This window comes from Lutra lutra, chromosome 10 (genome assembly GCF_902655055.1).
Source record: "Lutra lutra chromosome 10, mLutLut1.2, whole genome shotgun sequence".
In the NCBI taxonomy this organism is placed as follows: domain Eukaryota; kingdom Metazoa; phylum Chordata; class Mammalia; order Carnivora; family Mustelidae; genus Lutra; species Lutra lutra.
Window position 1 is genome coordinate 36,581,051 of NC_062287.1, and position 18,874 is coordinate 36,599,924.

General features: G+C 39.5%; 1 long non-coding RNA gene across 1 annotated transcript; it reads right to left on the bottom strand.

Moving 5' to 3' along the window:
- Nucleotides 1–8,287: 8,287 nt before the first annotated feature.
- On the bottom strand, nucleotides 8,288–14,332 carry LOC125080180 (uncharacterized). The gene is made up of 3 exons (XR_007121230.1): nucleotides 14,164–14,332; nucleotides 10,897–11,188; nucleotides 8,288–8,499 (listed from the first exon to the last, which is right to left on the bottom strand). It is a non-coding gene; the product is annotated as an uncharacterized LOC125080180 (long non-coding RNA).
- Between the last annotated feature and the right edge of the window lie 4,542 nt (nucleotides 14,333–18,874).

Consider the following 18,874-nt stretch of genomic DNA (forward strand, 5'->3'; position numbering starts at 1 on the left):
CTATATCCTCTAAAGCCCAGGCCAGGAAAGAGACACAATGGTTGTTCTTTCCCCCTCATATTTGTTAGAAGTGGATTCAGGGTTTTGGGGCAGAAAATGCAAATATGGTGGCTTAACTTAGAACATTTTTATTATTTCATACAAAAATCCTGAAGGTCAGTATCCAGAGTTGGCTTAAATTTGTAAGACCCAGGGCACCTGGTGGCTCAGTCGGTTAAGTTTCTGCCTTCAGCTCAGGTCATGATTCCAGGGTCCTGGGATCAAGCCCCATATGGGGCTCCCTGCTTGGCAGGGAGATTGCTTCTCTCTCTCCCTTTGTCTACAGCTCCTCCTGCTTGTCCTCTCTCTTTCTCTGTGTGTCAAATAAATAAATAAAACTTAAAAAAAAAATTCTAAGACCCTCTGGCTTCTTCTGGTTTACTTCTCTGCTATCCCTTTGGGGCATTGTGTGTATTCTAAGAGGTCTTCTGAAGCCTCAGTTGTTACACCCACATAACAGAAACAGAACAAAGCAGCCGACAGAAAGGAGAAAAGAGAAAATCATGCTTTCTCCCTTGGAAGACACTTTCCAGATTAGTTTGCAACTCACTGGCCAAAATTTGATCGTATGGTTGTTTACACTTAGCTGCACAGGTGAGTGGGAAATGTAGTCTCCATTCCAGGAATCCACAGCTCTGCTAAAAATGAATGGGTTCTTTCATAGTTTTGTTTTGTTTTGTTTTTTTTGAAAGCAAAATCTCTGCCATCTTGTTCTAGAAGAATCTCCAGATTTGTTCTGGATTCTACATTTCCAGACTTGCTTCTTCCCTATATGACTGACTTTAGGAATGACATCATACACTCAGGTGTGACCAGCTACTCTTACAAGTCTAATTAGTCATGTAATGCCTTATTTTAACACAATAACATTCATATGGTAGAAAATCATCAAATACTTTATCAGGATATGAGGAAATGTTTTCTCATGTGAGTGCAATTAATTTTTTTCTCTGGTTTCTGTATCACCAATAGTGAAAACATCTTCAAAATGCTTTTTTTTTCCACTTGCCATTTTTCTGATGTGATGTTATTTAAAGAATCTTTTTCTCCAACTTATATTTAGTCTTCTAATGCCATACCTTGGTTTGAGACATCAAAGTTAGTCCTTATATAAATGTACATGAGGGGCATATGGGTGGCTCAGTTGGTTAAGCATCTGACTCTTGATTTTGGCTCAGGTCATGATCTCAGGGTTTTGAGATCGAGTCTCATATGCTCCATGCTCAGAGGGCATCTGCTTGAAATTTTCTCTCTCTCTCTTGCTTCTTCTCCTTCTGCCCCTCATCACAACTCCCCCTTTCCTGCTCACTTTTGCTCTCTTAAATAGATAAATAAATAAATAAATGTACATTATCATGTCAGCTTTATTCATGAAACATTACAATTTTTTATTGAGCACTGAACCAGAAATAGGATAATTAGGATGTTATATGGCTAGAAATCAGAGAAAGTAGTGTAAATTCCTTGCTTTATGTAAGGTGCATCTTTACCATATTCTGCAGTCTTTGATGAGTCACTATAGTTTCTTCTTCTTCTGAGCATCAACATCACAGCAGGTAAACAGTTTTGTCTTGGTTAACTTGTGTGTTTTATAATGTTCTTCTTGCTTTTAATTGTGAACTTTAGGTCCTCAAGTTCTCCAGCCTTTAAGAGTCCATTACTCTGAAAAATTAATGATGACGATGACGATGATGATGATGATGATGAAGATGCAAGCTTCCTTTCCATAGGCACAGAAAATGCAGGATTTTATCATCACTCCTCCCCACATATTCTCGAAAATCTTCAAAGAATGCCTATATGCCCAACAAATCTGTCCTTGTTGTGGCTTTCCCCCTCAGTGTATCATTCTGTTCCAGATGACTTCTCTGTTCCTTGACCACCTCTTGCTGCCTTGCAACCAAAGTCTCAGGATAACTGCTGCTTTCCGTGTACTGATTTGTCCATGTATGGACACAGGTTCTGTCCTTAATTTCCCAAAGCATTGATGGGGTTAACAAAAGTGACTGATGGCTTGGGAAATACAAAGAGAAAAGAGAAAGGGGAAGATAAAGGTTTTTCACCAGATATTGCTATGCCTGGACTACCCCCTGCTCATTGCCCATCATAGGGAAAATCCTGTTTTGAGTAACTTTCTTGTCAGGCCTTCAGGAGTTACCTCTTTCTCACGATAGTGTCTTTGCCCATGCCCCTGATCCCTGCCCCTATCCTCTCCCACCCCAAACAGCTGTGCAGACAACCAAACAAGCAAACACTATGGTCCAATATGAGTTAGAGCAACTGGGAACATAGTCTATTTTCTCTTTTAAGATCACCAAATACATTGTAGAATTTTGCACTTTGCCTTTCATTAAAAAATGATAGAATTTAAATCAAGGATTGGTTTCACTGAGATGCTAAACTTTTGTTTACAATATGGTACCAGCAAAGTTACCATTAAGTCTTAGTTCCTCCTTGATGCAGTGAACTGAAAACACCTCCACTGACTACTGAGCCGTGTACCAGGTGTCATGCCTTTGATGAGGCCCCTGGATGTTTCAATGAGTATGGGATACAGGGCAGGTGGCTGTGGCTTCTCATCTTTTCCAACCCCATCTCTTATGATCTCCTATGTTCTGTTGACACTCTTCTTTGACCCCATTCCCCTTGCCCAGGTTCTTACCTGTCCTCCCGCAGAGGGCTCTCCCATGTGCCAGCACTGCTCCTATAGTCCGTCTTCCACTGCCTCCTTGTGGATTCACATTTCTCACTCTCTTTCATTTTCTTGACTTTCCTTCTTTCTAGCCTCTTACATTTTCTCTTTTTTTATTCATGTTTCTTGGATAATGAAATATATAGGTATTGCCATTGAATCAGATTCTTTTCCTCCATTTCATAGCCATGGGAGGAATGTAACTCCTCAGAATTTTATGGCTCCTTCATTTGATGTTGGGTGTTAGAAATTAATTGCTTCTCTATCGCTGAGAACTTTTTGCTTTGCTTGATTCGAGTTTCTCAGGCATTTTTGCACTTGGAGCTATTCCAAAAGTCTAATGGCTTCAGAGGACTCCAGTTAGGACAGCCAAGGTTTTTCTGTACATAAATTATTGTAACGGTCCTTAGTATTCCACGTGTGCTGCATACCGTAATGTAGAGAACTGAATCAGAGACTGTGTTTTCCAGGAAGGCACATCTCAGTCTTAGGAAAGGGTATATCTTTGGGTTATTGATGATCCAGAAAGATGCCATTTTATTCTATCACTTATTGGTTTGGGGGGATTGTGATTTGTTTAACAATGATCTAGGTTATAAAGTTAGCTGTAGGGGCACCTGGGTGGCTCAGTCAATTAAGTGTCTGTCTTTGGCTTGGGTCATGATCCCGGGGTCCTGGGATGGAGTCCTGCTTTGGGCTCCCTGTTTAGTGGGGAATCTGCTTCTCTCTCTCTTTCTGCCTCTTCCCCCCAACTCATACTCTCTCTCTCTCTCTCTCTCTCTGAAAGAAATAAATACAATCTTAAAAAAAATAAAATTGGTTATAAAGAAGAAATAAGTTTGTATGAAATAAACTGAAAAAGACAAAACAAGAAAGAGTGGGGAAAAAGGATTGTATTAGTTGGGAACTTTTTGATTGTAAGTAATGAAATCCTAACTAAAATTAACTTAAAGAAAGAGGAATTCATTGGTTCATGCAGCTAGGAAGAATGAGGTACAACTGAGTTTCAGGTCAGCTGGATACCAGGGTTCTCTCTTTTGTCTCTGCCCCCCTTTGCCTGGTAGTGCTCTTCTCTTCTATGGTAGAAAGGTTTTCTCCCTGCAAACGGCCAAGGTAGCTCACATGATTTATTCATTGTTCCAAGCCCTTGGTTTAAGGAAATCTTCCCAGCTCAGTGACCACAGAAGAACAGATGGACTTTTCCCTGTCTGCTTCAGTACATATAAATCACAGTGAAAGAATCAGATTTGTTCTACTAAGGTCATGAGCCTATAACATTGCTATAGCTAGACTATACCTAGCCTGACCCTTGTCACTTGCCCACTCCTGTGGCAAGTGGTGTGTATATGTATGTGTGTGCATGGCGGGGGCAACTCCCCCAGAATCACATTTTTTTTTTTTTGAGGTAGGTAAAAGCAGTTATATCCCCCACCCCCCCGCCCCCACAACAGTTACTTGTAAAGAGAAAAAGATATATATAGCCAGCAAAACAACTGACATTCACTGTAGAGGTGAAGAAAATAATTAAATCTTTCAACTTTGGGAACAAGGTGGATGCAAAGTAGTATAATAATAATACATGAAATGGGTGTGCCTGGGTGGCTTAGTGGGTTAAGCCTCTGCCTTCAGCTCAGGTCGTGGTCTCAGGGTCCTGGGATCGAGCCCTACATTGGGCTCTCTGCTCAGCAGGTAGCCTGCTTCCCCCCCCTCCTCTGCCTGCCTCTCTACCTACTTGTGATCTCTCTGTCAAATACTTAAGTAAAAACTTTAAAAAAATAATACCTGAAATTCAGGAGGAAAAAAAGACAAATTTGTAGAGAGGATATGAAATTAAAAACAATGATCAAAAATATTTGAAGATCGTCCTAATCATTTGAAGTTTTTAGGCACTGGAGAAGAGTTAATAGAATATGCTATTAAAAATAGGATAAACCAAAGTTTGGAAGTGATTTGAAGGCTAGAGTAAAGTTTACGGTTAGAAAAATAAGTGGTCTTAGGTGCGTGGTTTAAATTTCCCCTACTTGTTGGTATTGAATGGTATTGAATGGATTTCCTGAAAGACTCAAACTTCAAAGTGGATTTGCAGTGAAAAGAAAGAAGGAACAAAGGTGGGAGTTTTGTCTGGGACGATATGCAGACACGCCTTCAAAGCTTTAAAGAGCTGGAAAGTGCAATGGTGAACTCAGCCAGCATTCCTTCCTGTGAACCAGCACAGCCAACCACAGACAGCCTGAGCACCAGAGGAAATTTCCAGAGAGGACATAAAAAAGTTTCATCTGGATGGAAGCTTGTGCCAATGTCAGGAATTACACAAACAGTACAATACAGGGAAGTGTGGCCTATGTTTGGCACCAGAAGGTCCAAAAGTTCATGGATTATTCTTTCCTTAGGAAAATAAACAGTTGGAAATCAAATGAGGTAAAAGGAAAATTACTCGGTAAGAACAAAGCATAGCTTCTTTAGGGTTACTGATTCAGTAAATCCACATATGTAACCCCTGGAGAAGTCAAGACTATTACAAATACCACTCCATCTAACCCCCTTTAACTGGTGGAAGATGCTGATCAGGACCTTGACCTGCCTTCACAGTAGAGTCAAACAACATGAATCTGGGCTGATAGAATTTTGTGCTAAGATGACAAGAAGAGTGGGCTTCAAATCCTAGACTTTTCACTTGGGTATGATGTAATAGTTGGATGGTCTGAGCCTCAGTTTGCCCATTTGGAAACAGGGAGCCCGAGATTAATAACCTAGATCTCTTATTTCTAATCTAGCATATTTCCCCCTAAATCACATCATTTTCCCCTCAGTAGAGTAGCTCTTCAAACTGAATAAAAGAATATGTAAGAGCAGTATATAAAGACTAGATGGGAAAGAGAACTGACATTGAGCATATTCTATTGTCCAAGCATTTGGGATACAGGGATGACTAATGTAGGACCTGCCCTGAACGGTGTGGTAGACAGAGTGGGGGCCACCCAATATTCTGCATCAGAATCCTCCTGATCTGTGACTATGTCACCTTGCACAGTAGAAGAGATTTTGTAGATGTGCTTAAGTTAAGGACCTTAAAATGGGAATTATTCTGGATTATCTGGTGGGTCTACTGTAATTACGAGGGTCCTTCAGTAAAATCAGAGTTAGAGAGAAAGGGATGTGGTAATGGAAGCAGAGGCCTGAGTGATTTGAAGAAGGGGCCATAACTCAAGAAATGTGGGCAGCCTCTAGAAGCTGGAAATGGTAAGGAGATGGACTCTCCCTGAGAGTCTCCAGAAGGAGCACAATTTTACCATCCCCTTGATTTTAGACCCATATTGGACTTCTGACATCTGGTACTGTGAGATGATACATTCTGGTTGCTTTAAGAGGAATTGTGACAGAAACAGTAAGCTCTTTCAGGTGGCTTACAGTGTATGAGATGAGGAAATCCACAGAGAGTTTAGTTTGGGGTGACGGATGCTACGGCAGGGAATGCACAGGATCTTGTGGAAGAAGCAGTGCCCCTCGCCTGGTTTGGGGTTATGTGGCAGGGTTGCCCAAAGAAGACTTGATGATGGCAACAAGCTTGCTCATAAAGGTGGCCTTTCTCTTACTACTGTCAATGTACACCTCTCTGTTGTTTTTCCCTGTCAAACTATCGTTATAATCCTAAATCCATAACTTAAGAATTTTTGTTGTCTACCTTGGCTTTTTCTTTATGTCTATAGTGCTTCTTTTCCTCTACAGATCAAATTCCCTGACAGAGTTCTCTTTAGAGCTGTCCCCACTCCCCACTTCTGTTTCATTCCTCCCAGGGTTCCTCTCTCCAGAGCCATTGGTGCCTGCTAACTATCAAAGCATTCCAGTCCAGATCTTTCTTGACCCTGCTGAGTACTTCCTCAATCTCAAATGCCCTTTACTTCTGTTTCCAGTAACACTTCTCTTTCTTCTCTCTCCTCCTACAAGAAAATGTGTGTGGGGGGGATTACAAATGGGTCAGGGTTGCTGAACCATAGAGAACAGGGAGGCAGCAGTGGGTGAGGCTGGGGAAGCAGTAGGGCCTTGCATGACTTGACAAGGTGCTTGTACCTTATCATGTAAGCAATGGGGAACCACTGAAGGTTTTGAGTAAGAGACAGACAGGGCAGACTTTATTTTTAGAAATGTCACTCTAACGACACGGAGAAAACACTCTGAAAGGAGCACCATCTTAGGGAAGCCTATTAGCAGCTTTCCTCACCCGTAAAAGGAACACAGTAAATATTGCTGTGTTTCAGGGTTGTACGATTTGAGTAATAACTGGAAGAAATGTCTCCAAAGACCATACAGGACTGTAAATATAATGACTATTTTGTTTTACCAAAATGTGCTCTGCAACTTCTCAGGAAATACCATATATTCCTGTTTACTTTCTTGCATAGAACCATAGAACATTGGAGGTGGAAAGTGTTTGAGCTGAAAGGAATCTTAGATATCTAGGATGGTGCAATCACCTTAGTTAACATCAGAACTTGGGGCTCCCTTCTCTCACCTTTTGAGAGAAGGGAGTAGTCCCTGAAGCTGGAGTAAAAGAATCAAATGCGGAGGAAACTTCTGAGTGGAACAGGTGCTTTGATTGAAGGACATGCCAACTCAAGCTGACTTCACAGGAAGAGAGCCAGGGTCACAGATACCCCCTACTTCACTCTCTCTTCTCTCACTCCAGTTTCTGCTGGAGACCCAAAGACAAGGTTGCCTACTGACATTATCTAACAGAGGAGAGGGTGGAGAAAATTGGAGACTGGGTATAGATGTCCAGCACAGAAACTGTGCCTGCCTAATTCACCTGTATGCCCAGTGCCAAGTGCAGAACCTATGTTTCACAAAATAATGAATAATAAATAAAATGAATTTGTTTCCTAGTACGTGTTTTATTCACTTTCCTTCTCTGATTCTCATTACTTTTAAGTGGGTGCTATGGAGATCTGCCTAATTCAGATTAGTCTGAGTACCTTTAAGTGTATGGACCCTCCAGGCATCCCTTTGCTTGGGGAGCAAGAACTGGATGGGCAGCGACAATACATCAGGGAAAAAACTAGAAAAATATCTCCACTCTTTACAAAACAGTAGCTGGCATTTAACTCTTCTGGTATGTGGAGTGAACTGCCTGCTTGGATACAAAGTCAGGATGTACAACTTTGTGCTGAGGAGGAGGAAGAGGACTGACCCCCATCACTCTACTCACACCTCCCCACCAGCCATGAGTCCACGGTGAAAACTGGAGCATGTGCCTGGGACTCTGCTATGAATCAGGATGTTCAAGGTGGCAGAACTGCTTACCTCTGGATTATGCAATGATAGAAATACATTCTTATCTTATTTAAGCCACCATTTGTTTCTTTGTAACAGCAATACAGCCTGGGTCCTAACTAAGGCAAAGAGCTTCAAGTGTTGAGGAGACCATCAGAATCCCAGTACTGTACTTTCGGAGTTTGACAGTCTTTGGAAGAGGGATTCAAAGTGCAATAAAAGTGGTGTCACTGAGAGTCACAGTATGAACCTACAAGGATGTAAATTAACATTTATTGTTCTGGGGTCTTTGGATCTGGAGGAAGCAGTTCCTAGTGAAGGTGGCTTGTGCATTCTCCATGGGACAGCGCTGGCACCCAGCTATCATTGGAACAGTTGCGGGTGTAACCTTGGTGACCCAGCATCAGGAACCAGGTGGAAATGTAGAAGAAACAGGTGGCAGATGGTGGGATATTTGGAGATGGTTTATTTTGAGTAGGAGGGTGTGGTTTGGATGTTCACTGAATAGATTTTGAGGAAAAAAATACTATTTTTATTACTGATCTTATGACTTTCCTGTACTTAAGAGTGATGGTCCTGGGAATATCTATTACTTTGCCTACTTATGATAGAAGAGATTTAGGTCCAAATCAAATTGCCATGTTTTGGTATGACAAAGCTGATACAAGGGAGGAAAGAAGAAGCCCTAGTGCTCAGAGAGGCCTCATCAGTCACTGGGGAAAACAGACTGTGTCACTAGGAACTCCGTTTGCTCAGTGCTCAGATTGGATCAGCTCTCGGGTCCTAATCAAGATAATAGAACTCTCGGAGGTGGATATGTAAATTGGAATTTGAATTATTCGTTTATAAAGTAGTTATTTCTTTCCAGTTTCTGGATTTTATAAAACTATCATCTATGCCCCCTGTTCCTGGTATTAAAGTACAAAAGAAGTCGAGTTACTATATTTCTGTAATTTTTAAATATTACTGATAATTAGATTACATCATGGATTAATTACCACTTTTTTTAAAAAGATTTTATTTATTTATTTGACAGACAGAGATCACAAGCAGGCAGAGAGGCAAGCAGAGAGAAAGGAGGAAGCAGGCTCCTTGCTGAGCAGAGAGCCCAATGCGGGGCTTGATCCCAGGACCCTGAGATCATGACCCGAGCCGAAGGCAGCGGCTTAACCCACTGAGCCACCCAAGCGCCCCATAATTACCACTTTTTTTTTAGAGAACCATTTAAAAAAAAAGTACTGTATTAAATATGCTCTTTACAAGATACTTCTGAATGTTATAAACAAAGAAGTATAAAAATATATGCATCACTTCTTAGAAATGACAAAATACTATAATGATCCAGAGGTTCCTTGATGAGCACAGATTCAGAGGATAGACCATAGACATCCAGACTGGTGGTTCCTAAACCAAAGGACCTCTGGTGGCATTTGAAAAGGGGAGTGAGAGGCCTGCTGTCCTTGAATAGCAAGTAAGGCTTTCCAGGAGGAAGTGGGATGCATAATACTGAAAACAGCAACAACATATTCAATTTGTAATTATTTAAATTTGATTCATTATATATATATATATATATATATATATATATATATATATATATAACAATTTAGTTTTAATTTTAAGTTACCCTAAAGGAAAGTAAAGTTTTAATATTAAAAAAAAAGAAATATTCATTAATTCAATAAATATTTGAGTACCTGTCACATGTCAGACACCATGATAGATGCCAAGGACACCATGATAAACTATAGACAGCCTCTTCTTGGATGGAACTGACAGCTGAGTAATAAAAACTGAGATACTCTGGTCCAGGCCCTCGGGCAGCTCAAAGAACAGTGACACCACCAAGTCAGAGAACATTCTGGTGGCCCGTCAGTTTCTCTGCTCAGAACAACATGGGACTGACATTGACAAGGTCTCACTCTCTGGCCTTCCTCTTTCTAGGCTTCATGGGCACCATTTTCTTGGTGCCCACACATTCTCTCTTTAAAAACAAATAAAAATAATAGCGTTGATTAGGCTTCAGGTTTTTTCTTTTTTCTTTTTTTTTTCCCCATGAATGCAGTTATTCATTTTCCTGTCCCTGATCTTTTGCTTGCAGAACATAATGTTTTACAAAGTGTTTTCTAGAGATAACAGATCAAGAACTGATTTATTGGTGTAACCTTCAGAGAAAAGCCTTATTTCCAAGCTCTGGTGGGCATCTCAATGTCACCTCAACTTCAAGGATAGAATATTCCAATCACCATCAACTACCCCATTTATTGAGCCTTCAGAATGTGGCCAGCACTATGTTAGACACGCAGGGTACAAAAATCAAAAGGTTATGGTTCTTGGTCTCCAACAGCTCAAGGCTAAGGTATGTATGCGTAAAATGATAACCATTCTAATGAGCTTATATGCCAAATTGGGGCCATAGACAGGAAGCACTAAAGAGTTCTGTGGAGGAGACCTGTAGTTTGCCAGGCTTTCAGTAAATATATGCTCCTGGTTCTTTTCATTTAACTCCTTAATGTTCTTTCTTTCTCTTATGAGTTAAAAATCTATTCAGTCCTACAGATTTGGACCAAGCCCAGCCTTACAGCTTCACCTTCAATTTTTTGCCACTATCCAATGAATTCTTTTAGCTTGAGGTACATTTGATCTCTACCCAAACTGGCTCTCAGTGAAGTAAAGAGGCGGTTCTTGAATATACTGTGCTAGGCACTATGTGAGAATATTGTAATATAAGGCATCTCTTCCTTCTGGAGAGTTTACAGTCTGACTTAAGGTGATGAGATAGGAATCCTGAAGCTAAGATATAGAATAATAGAAAATCTAGAGTTAAATACTAAACTATGGAATGCAACTAGGGAAACTCTTCCAACCTTGTTATTGATAGGTAGGTTTTCCCTTACCTGAAAAAAGCAAATGTTTTCCATCACCAGTGGAGTGAAAGACAGTTCACAAGTCCAATGAGACTCTGAATAAAGTGAGTCTGGGCAAGGAAGGGAGGGTTGGTTTAGTGATTATTGCTGATGGGTCACGGCAGCTGAGGACTTGAAAGTAGCTGTCTCAGTATTCAGGCCAGGCTGGGGAGGGACTGCTGTCCTGTGGTCCAGATAATGCAGGCCATCTATGTGAGTCCTTCTCATCACATACTTAGAGCTCAGGTGGGCTGTCCACTCAGGTTGGTCAGGAGAGCAAGGGCTGAAGCAAAAGGAAGTGAAGGCGGAATCACCACTTAATTTGCACAGACTAAGTTCTAGACAGTATATGTATATGTATGTACACATGTACAGTACATGATTAGTATTTTACTTACAATATCTCATCTTATTTTTATAAGAGATGATACATATTGCCATTTCCCTTTTATGAAGGGGGGGGAGTAAAGCTCATGAAGTTTGAGTGACTTGTCCACAGTCATATGCCTAGTCACTAGCACAGCTGAGAGCCAAACACTGACCTCACTTATCTGACTCCGAGGCCTGTGCTCTTCGAGTCCTTACTCAGGGTGGATGCCAAAGGGATAAAGGCCTCTCAGGCAGCAACTACATAGGCTATGTCCCCTCAGCAGGGGAGTGGTCTAGCCTTCTTCAGTGCAGAAAAGTAAAGGAGGTTAACCATATTTTTGGTTGCTTCTCTCTGGCCTACCCTCTGTTATTTAGCTACAGGTTTCCACTGGCAGAGAGTATCACCCACATGTACTAGATCTGCAAGGAGAAGTTATTAGGTCACCTGCAGGGAAGGCAGTGAGGCAGCAGAATACCACATCCCCTTCTATGTTATATGCATGCAGTAAACAGTGAGCAAGGGAAAAAAACCTCAATATACCCAGATGATGAAACAGCTGGAGTTCCTCAAGGCGTTCCAGTGCAAAACCCACGAAACTGCAAAAATTCTGTTTAATCTTCACTGTCACCTCTTGCTCCCTGCCAGTAACTCTTGAAGAATAATGACATGAAAGATATTTCTTGTTTTTCTCACTTTTTACTAATACTCCCCAGTGAAGACTTTTCCTGCCCTTCCACTTCTTCCTGCTGCAGGGTGGAGGCAGAGATGTGTAGTAAAATAAACACAGATAAAGGAATCAGGAGGCCTGGATTCTAGTCCTCGCTTGCTGGTAATAGTTGTAGAGTTTAGGCAACTACCGATTCTCTGACCTCCATTACCTCACTGTCCAATGAGAAAAATTTTCTGTGAGAACCAGCACCAATATCTAACAGCATAGAAATTGAAATTGAGTTTAGGTGACCTCGTGCAATAGGAAAGATTCCCAGATAACAGTGATTGGAACACGGCTGAATACCTTACACAGAAGTGCAAAAAGCAGAAGAGAGTGGTAGAGTCATTTCTTTCCTTCTTCAGGGCACACCCAGTAATTATTTTGCTGATTGTTCCCTATTCTTTGCATGATTTGACACTGGTCACCTAGTTATTAAGGAATAAAGCTAAAAGGATGTAGGAAGAGGAAGGCATGCACTTCTAGGAGATGGCAAAGAAATCTTTTATTCTGGACATTTAATAGAAGTTAAAAAAAAACAAGCAGATAATGTAGAACTTCAATAAAATAGGAGAATTTGAACAGACATTTCTCAAAAGAAGATATACAAATGGCTAACAAACATGAAAAAATAGTCCTCATTCATATGCAAATTGAAACTACAATGACATCACTCCACACCCACTTGGATGGCTATAAAAAGTGGAAAAGAGCAAATGTTGGTGAAGATGTGGAGGAATTGGAATCTTCGTACATTGCTGATGGAAATGCAGAAATGGCTCAATCACTGTGAAAACTAGTTCGGCAATTTCTCAAGAAGTTAAACATAGAATTGTCATAAGACCCAGAAATTCCACTGCTAGGTATAGACCCATAGAACAGAAAACAGAGACTCAAACAAGTACATGTACATAAATGTTCACAGCAGCACTACTCGTAATAGCTAAAAAGTAGAAATAATTTACATGTTCATCAATGAATGGATGGATGAACAAATTATGGTTCATGCATATAATGAAATATTACTTAGCCACAAAGGGAATGAAGAGTTGATCCATGCTATAATGAAAGTGAACCTGGAAAACATTATGCTAAGTGTAAGATGCCAGACAGAAAAGATTACAAATTTTATGTTTCCACTTATGTGAAATATTCAGAAAAGGTAAATACATTGACACAGAAAGTGGATTGGTAGCTGTCAAGGACTGGAGGGAGGGAGGATCTGAGAGTAACAGCTTAATGGATACAAGGCTTTATTTTGGGAGTAGTTAAAATGTTTTGAAGCTAAGTAGATGTGGTGTTTGTACAACACTGCCGAATGTACTAAATGCTGCTGAATTGTTCACTTAAAGATGATGAATTTTATGTTATATAAATTTCACTCTCCCCCCAAAAAAGGTAAGAAATGAAGATGTCTTCGCAAAGAAAGTTCTTTATTATAGAAAATCTACCTTGATATAATCTCATATGCTTTAAAATCCCTTCCATGAAAAATTTCAGGAACTCAAAAGAGGTTGAAACTCTTAAATTGAAAGTTAGCACCACTCCATATATCTGAGATAATCTCAGAATAGATCAGGAACATGCTGATTCCCTGACATGTACATACCTGCTCATCATATACCTCTGTCATTTTCAACACCTATTTTAGTAAACAAGCCTGCAGCTTTTCAATTCTATCACTCCCAGTGATCTGTCTTCAGGTCTTTTTTGTTTCTTCAACCTTTTTCCTTTAGGATTGCATTTTTTGTTTCATTTTGTTTGTTTTTTCCTTCTGTGCAAAGTTGTGTTTTGCACAATGACCGGAGCAAAAACAACAACAACAACAACAACAACACAAAACAAAAAACCCACCTCTGATGGTGAGCTAGGAAATACCTTGGGTGGTGAGGACTGAGTGTAAAGGAAGGGAACAGTGCCCAACACTTGACACTGAAGAAGACCATAACTCATGTGATCCTGTGCACACAAAACTCTGCTAAGCCCCATCTATTCTGATTTACTTCATCTATGAGTTCCCTGTTTTTATTAAATATGACAGTGAATTTTCAACATGACTTAAAAATTCAGTAGGAAGTTCTTGCTGTGTTATCCAAAATTGGACCATCTCAGCTTGGGAACAGTCTGTCCGAAGTGCAGCCAGTTTGGTCACACACTCTGTTTACCCCCTCACTCTGACCTCTTTGTGTGTCTGAACTGTAGAGGCACTTTCTTTTGTGGCGTTTTCACTGACCACATCAACTGACCCCCAGCAGTGTGCAGCATTTAGAAATGTTTTTTCTCTCTCAAGTCAAGTTTCCATTTTCTTGTTAAGTGCAATAAACCAGCCCAGAAAATTCTTCCATCAAGCCCTGTCTTTGATTCTCTGGGGTTTCAGTGCAGTACATTGTGTTGCTTATGACATCATGGTCTCCATGGCAACATCCCGATGAGACTTTTCATGGTCAAAAGAAAAATAAATGCAAAGAAATTTCTGTTCAATCTTAATAGCCTTAGTTATTCATTACTGAGAGCAAAGGGAGTAGGAAGAATTGGATTGTATTACTTGAGGCTAACCACAGACATCTGAAGCCAAACATTTACGACTCCCAATCAGTAATCTTCCCTGTTTCTTTCTTCCCCGTTTGTTTCTTACCCTTTCCATAAAGTGTATGGTAATGGAACTCTCTGAGGCATTCTGGGTACTGAGAAGTGAAAGAGAGCCTGACTGAGAATGTAGAAGAGGCCCCAGCATGCAGGAACTGGGGACTAAGACCCCGGCCCCCTCATGGTAAACATGTTTCTGACTAACTGTGCTATCTTCAGCTAGTCAGTCAAATTCTCTGTGCCAGTTTTCTACGGCACTGAAAGGAAGACAGTGTTTGTTTCACCACCTTCAGAACGTACATTGTGAGGAAAAAGTATCTGATTTCTTAATATCTCAGATTATGCATTTTTAGAAGCCAACTGGCAAAAAATATGATATAGTTGTCCTTCATAATCGATTGTGCAATACATTTCAGTTATGATGGTTGCTACACTTATAATACTTTACAAAAGAAGATGCTTCCTGCCAAAGAGGGGACTTGGGCAGCCATATTTAATGTTAAGTAACCCTGCCCTTGCCGTAGCTAGATATAACAAATCCACAATATGGCCTAATGAGAAGAGGAGATGGACAAACCAGATTCTCTTCATCTGGAATTTGCCCTGGAATATTACTAGAATTAGGACCCAAAACTGAGGATTTGGGGAAAAAAATGGGGAGAAAATGGTCATGAGGAAGGGTCAGGGCCAAAGGAGACTATGGCGGTTGTAAGCAGCATTGGAAGAATCAGGATGCTGGCAAAGTCAATTTTGTGAGGCAGCACATACTACGAGCTCAGTAAAAACTATAGGGAAAGGATGAAAGGTTAAATTAGTTGGTAGCAAGAGAAAAGTAGTGTACGTTGCAGAGGGAAATAGAAACCAGGAGATACCACTTATTCAGCAGACCTTAGCTGAATTTCTATTGCACAATGCTGAATATTGGGATTCAATAACAACACAGAGACAGTTCTGACTTCATGGAGCTGACAACTGAACCAACTATTATTTTTTAAAAGATGTTCTAAGTAACTCTGTTAGAGAATATATGGGAGACAGTAGGAGCACTAAGTCAGTCTGGGCAGTTTAAGAAAGACTTCCCAGAGAAACTGGCAATCTTTGAATCTTAAGTCTGACCTATGGTCAAGTAGGGATAATTCTGGTAAGAAGAGAGAGAGAGTGAAAGAATATTTCAAACTATTGAGAAAATATATGAAAAGGCTTGGTAGTGAGACATCAGTAGTTTTCCAGGACCAAGACACATGTATTTCTATAATTAAGTACATTCTCTTAATCTTTGCTTTGAGCAAAACTTTGTTCCTCTTGATCTGTAGGGGGTAACAAAAGCAAATGGCTACAAGACTTAAGAGAGTTCACATGAAGCTGAGGTGTATAGGGACGTATAAGACATGGACCTGCTTTCAAGAAGCTTCGGGCAGATGAGCTATCAGGAACAAATAAATAAGGGAACTAGTAATGACATGTGCTACATTCTAAATGCCAAGTTAGAAGTATAGACAGCAAATGGTATATTAATTCAAAGGTGGCAAATCATAATTTTTAAATTATTAAATACAAACTTCTCTTAAAAACAGATATTTTCTTTGTGGTTACCATGGGATTTCCATAAAACATCTTGTAACAGTCTATTTTAAGCTGAAAACGTCAATTGCATATAATAATGTCCCACTTTTACTTCTCTCCACTCTGTGTTATTAATGTCACAACTGACATCTTTTCATATTGTGTACCCATTAGCATATTTTAATACTTACAGTTATTTTAAATAATTTTCTTCTTTTATACTAGAATGTAAAGTGATTCACACACTGCATTACAGTATTAACAGTAATCTGTATTTGTATATATAGTTACCTTTATCAGTGAGTTTTATACTTTCATATGCTTCATGTTTCTGTTTAGCACCTTTTTGTTTCAACCTGAGAACTCCTTTTAGCATTTCTTGAGGCAGGTCTGGTGGTGATGAACTCCCTCAGCTTTTGTTTGTCTGGGAAAGTCACTTTTGAAGGAGAGTTTTGCTGGGTATAGTATTATTGGTGGTAGTTTTTTTTGTTGTTGTTTGTTTGTTTTCCTGACAGCACTTTAAATATATGATATCACTCCCACTAACCTGTGAGGTTTCTGCTGAGAAATGTGCTAGTAGACTTATGGGAGTTCTGAAAAAGAAATTAGTAAAACTATCCCATTTATAATAGCATAAAAAGGAAAACATTTAACTAAGGAGATGAAAAACTTGTACACTGAAAACTAAAACATTGACAAAAGAAATTTAAAAAAACACAAATGAGGAAACATCCTGTGTTTATAGTTTTGTGACTTAGTGTTGTTAAAATGTCCAAACTACCCAAAGGAGTTGACAGATTCAATGAAATCCCTATCAAAATTGCAAGGGCATGTTTTATAGAAATAGAAAAAAAACAGTCTTAAAATTTATACAGAACCATAAAGAATCCTGAATAGTCGAAACACTCTTGAGAAAGAACAGAGCTTGAGGCATTACATTCCTGATTTAAATATATATTACATAGTACCAGTAATTAAAGCAGTATAGTATTAGCATAAGATAAACAAATAGACCAATAGAATGGAACCCAGAATCCAGAAATAAACCTATGCATATGTAGTTAACTGATTTTCAATATGTTGCTATGAATACACAGTAGAGGAAGGAGAGTCTCTCCAACCAGTGAAGTTGGAAAACTGTATATCCATATGCAAAAGAATGAAATTGGAACCTCATGTTATACCACACACAAAAATCAACTCAAAATGGATTGAAGACCCGAACTTAAGACCTGAAATTATGAAATGTCTAGATAAAAACATAAGGGTTGGTGAGGATGTGGAGAAATGGGAACTCTTGTGCACGATTGTTGGGAATGCAAGATGGTGCAGCCTCTGTGCAAAACAGTATGGAAGTTCATCTAGAAATTAAAGATAGAAGTATCAAACAATACCATAATATCCACTTCTGGGTATTTATCCAAAAGAATTGAAATCACGACCTTGAAGAGATCTTTGCTGTCCCTTGTTCAATGCAGCACCATTCATAATAGCCAATAAGTGGAAACAACCTTTTAAACATCTATCGGTGGATGAATAGATTCAAAGATGTGTAGGGGCACCTGGGTGGCTCAGTGGGTTAAAGCCTCTGCCTTTAGCTCAGGTCATGATGCCAGGGTCCTGGGATCGAGCCCCACATCAAGTTCTTTGCTCAGCAGGGAGCCTGCTTCCCACCCCCCCCAATCTGCCTACTTGTGATCTCTGTCAAATAAATAAATAAATAAAATCTTAAAAAAAAAAGATGTGGCATACGCATGCAATGGAATATTATTCAGCCTTAAAAAAGAAGGAAGTCCTGCCTTATGTGACAAGAGGGATGAACCTGGAGAATGTTATGCTCAGTGAAATAAACCAGTCACAGAAGTATGAATATTGCATGATTACACTTATATGATATGAGATATCCAAAATAATGAGACTCAAAGGAGCAGAGATTAGAATGATGGTTGCCAAGGACTGAGAGGAGGGAACAGTGTGGAGTGGCTATTCAATTGGCATATAGTTTCAGTTATCCAAGGTGAATAAATTCTAGAGATCGGTTGTGAAATATTGTGTCTACTATTAACAATACTGTATTGAACACTTAAAATTTTGTTGAGGATAGATTTCACGTTGAGTGCTTTGACTACAATAAAACAAAAAGAAGAAAGGAAAGTGTTTGGCATGTGTCAAAATTTCACTTAAGTGATTAATGGAGGGACCATCAGAATGACAAAGATAGTTCAATGAGGGTATGAGAAACAGACTTATACGGTCAATGGAAATAAGAAGAGTGAAATAAGATGACAAAAGTTACGTAAAAAAACATCTGGACCCTAATCAATCGTTAGTCAAAGTGAAATTTCTTAAGAAACTCACATGAGTCTCAGGCCTTAATATGATATTAAAATGTCACACAATCAACTTTTCCCCTTATTTTCAAGTTCTGGATAAATTTCCTTCAACGTTGCCTCTGCCATCACAAATAAACTGAATATTATTCTAGATAACACATGCATGCACATGTCCTCACAAACACACACAAAAACACTGATCTCATGTATTTTTGTGCTAAGATTAATTGTACTTGTTGCTAAGTTAACTGCCTTCTATCGTTTTTAAAGGGTAATTGAAATTAGACATTGGCTTAATATATAGCATACACGTACAGCCATGACTCATACCTTAATGGTACAATAATTGATATTATTATAGCAATTTCAGTGGCAGCTATCACATGTAGTCTCAGAAACTATATCTTC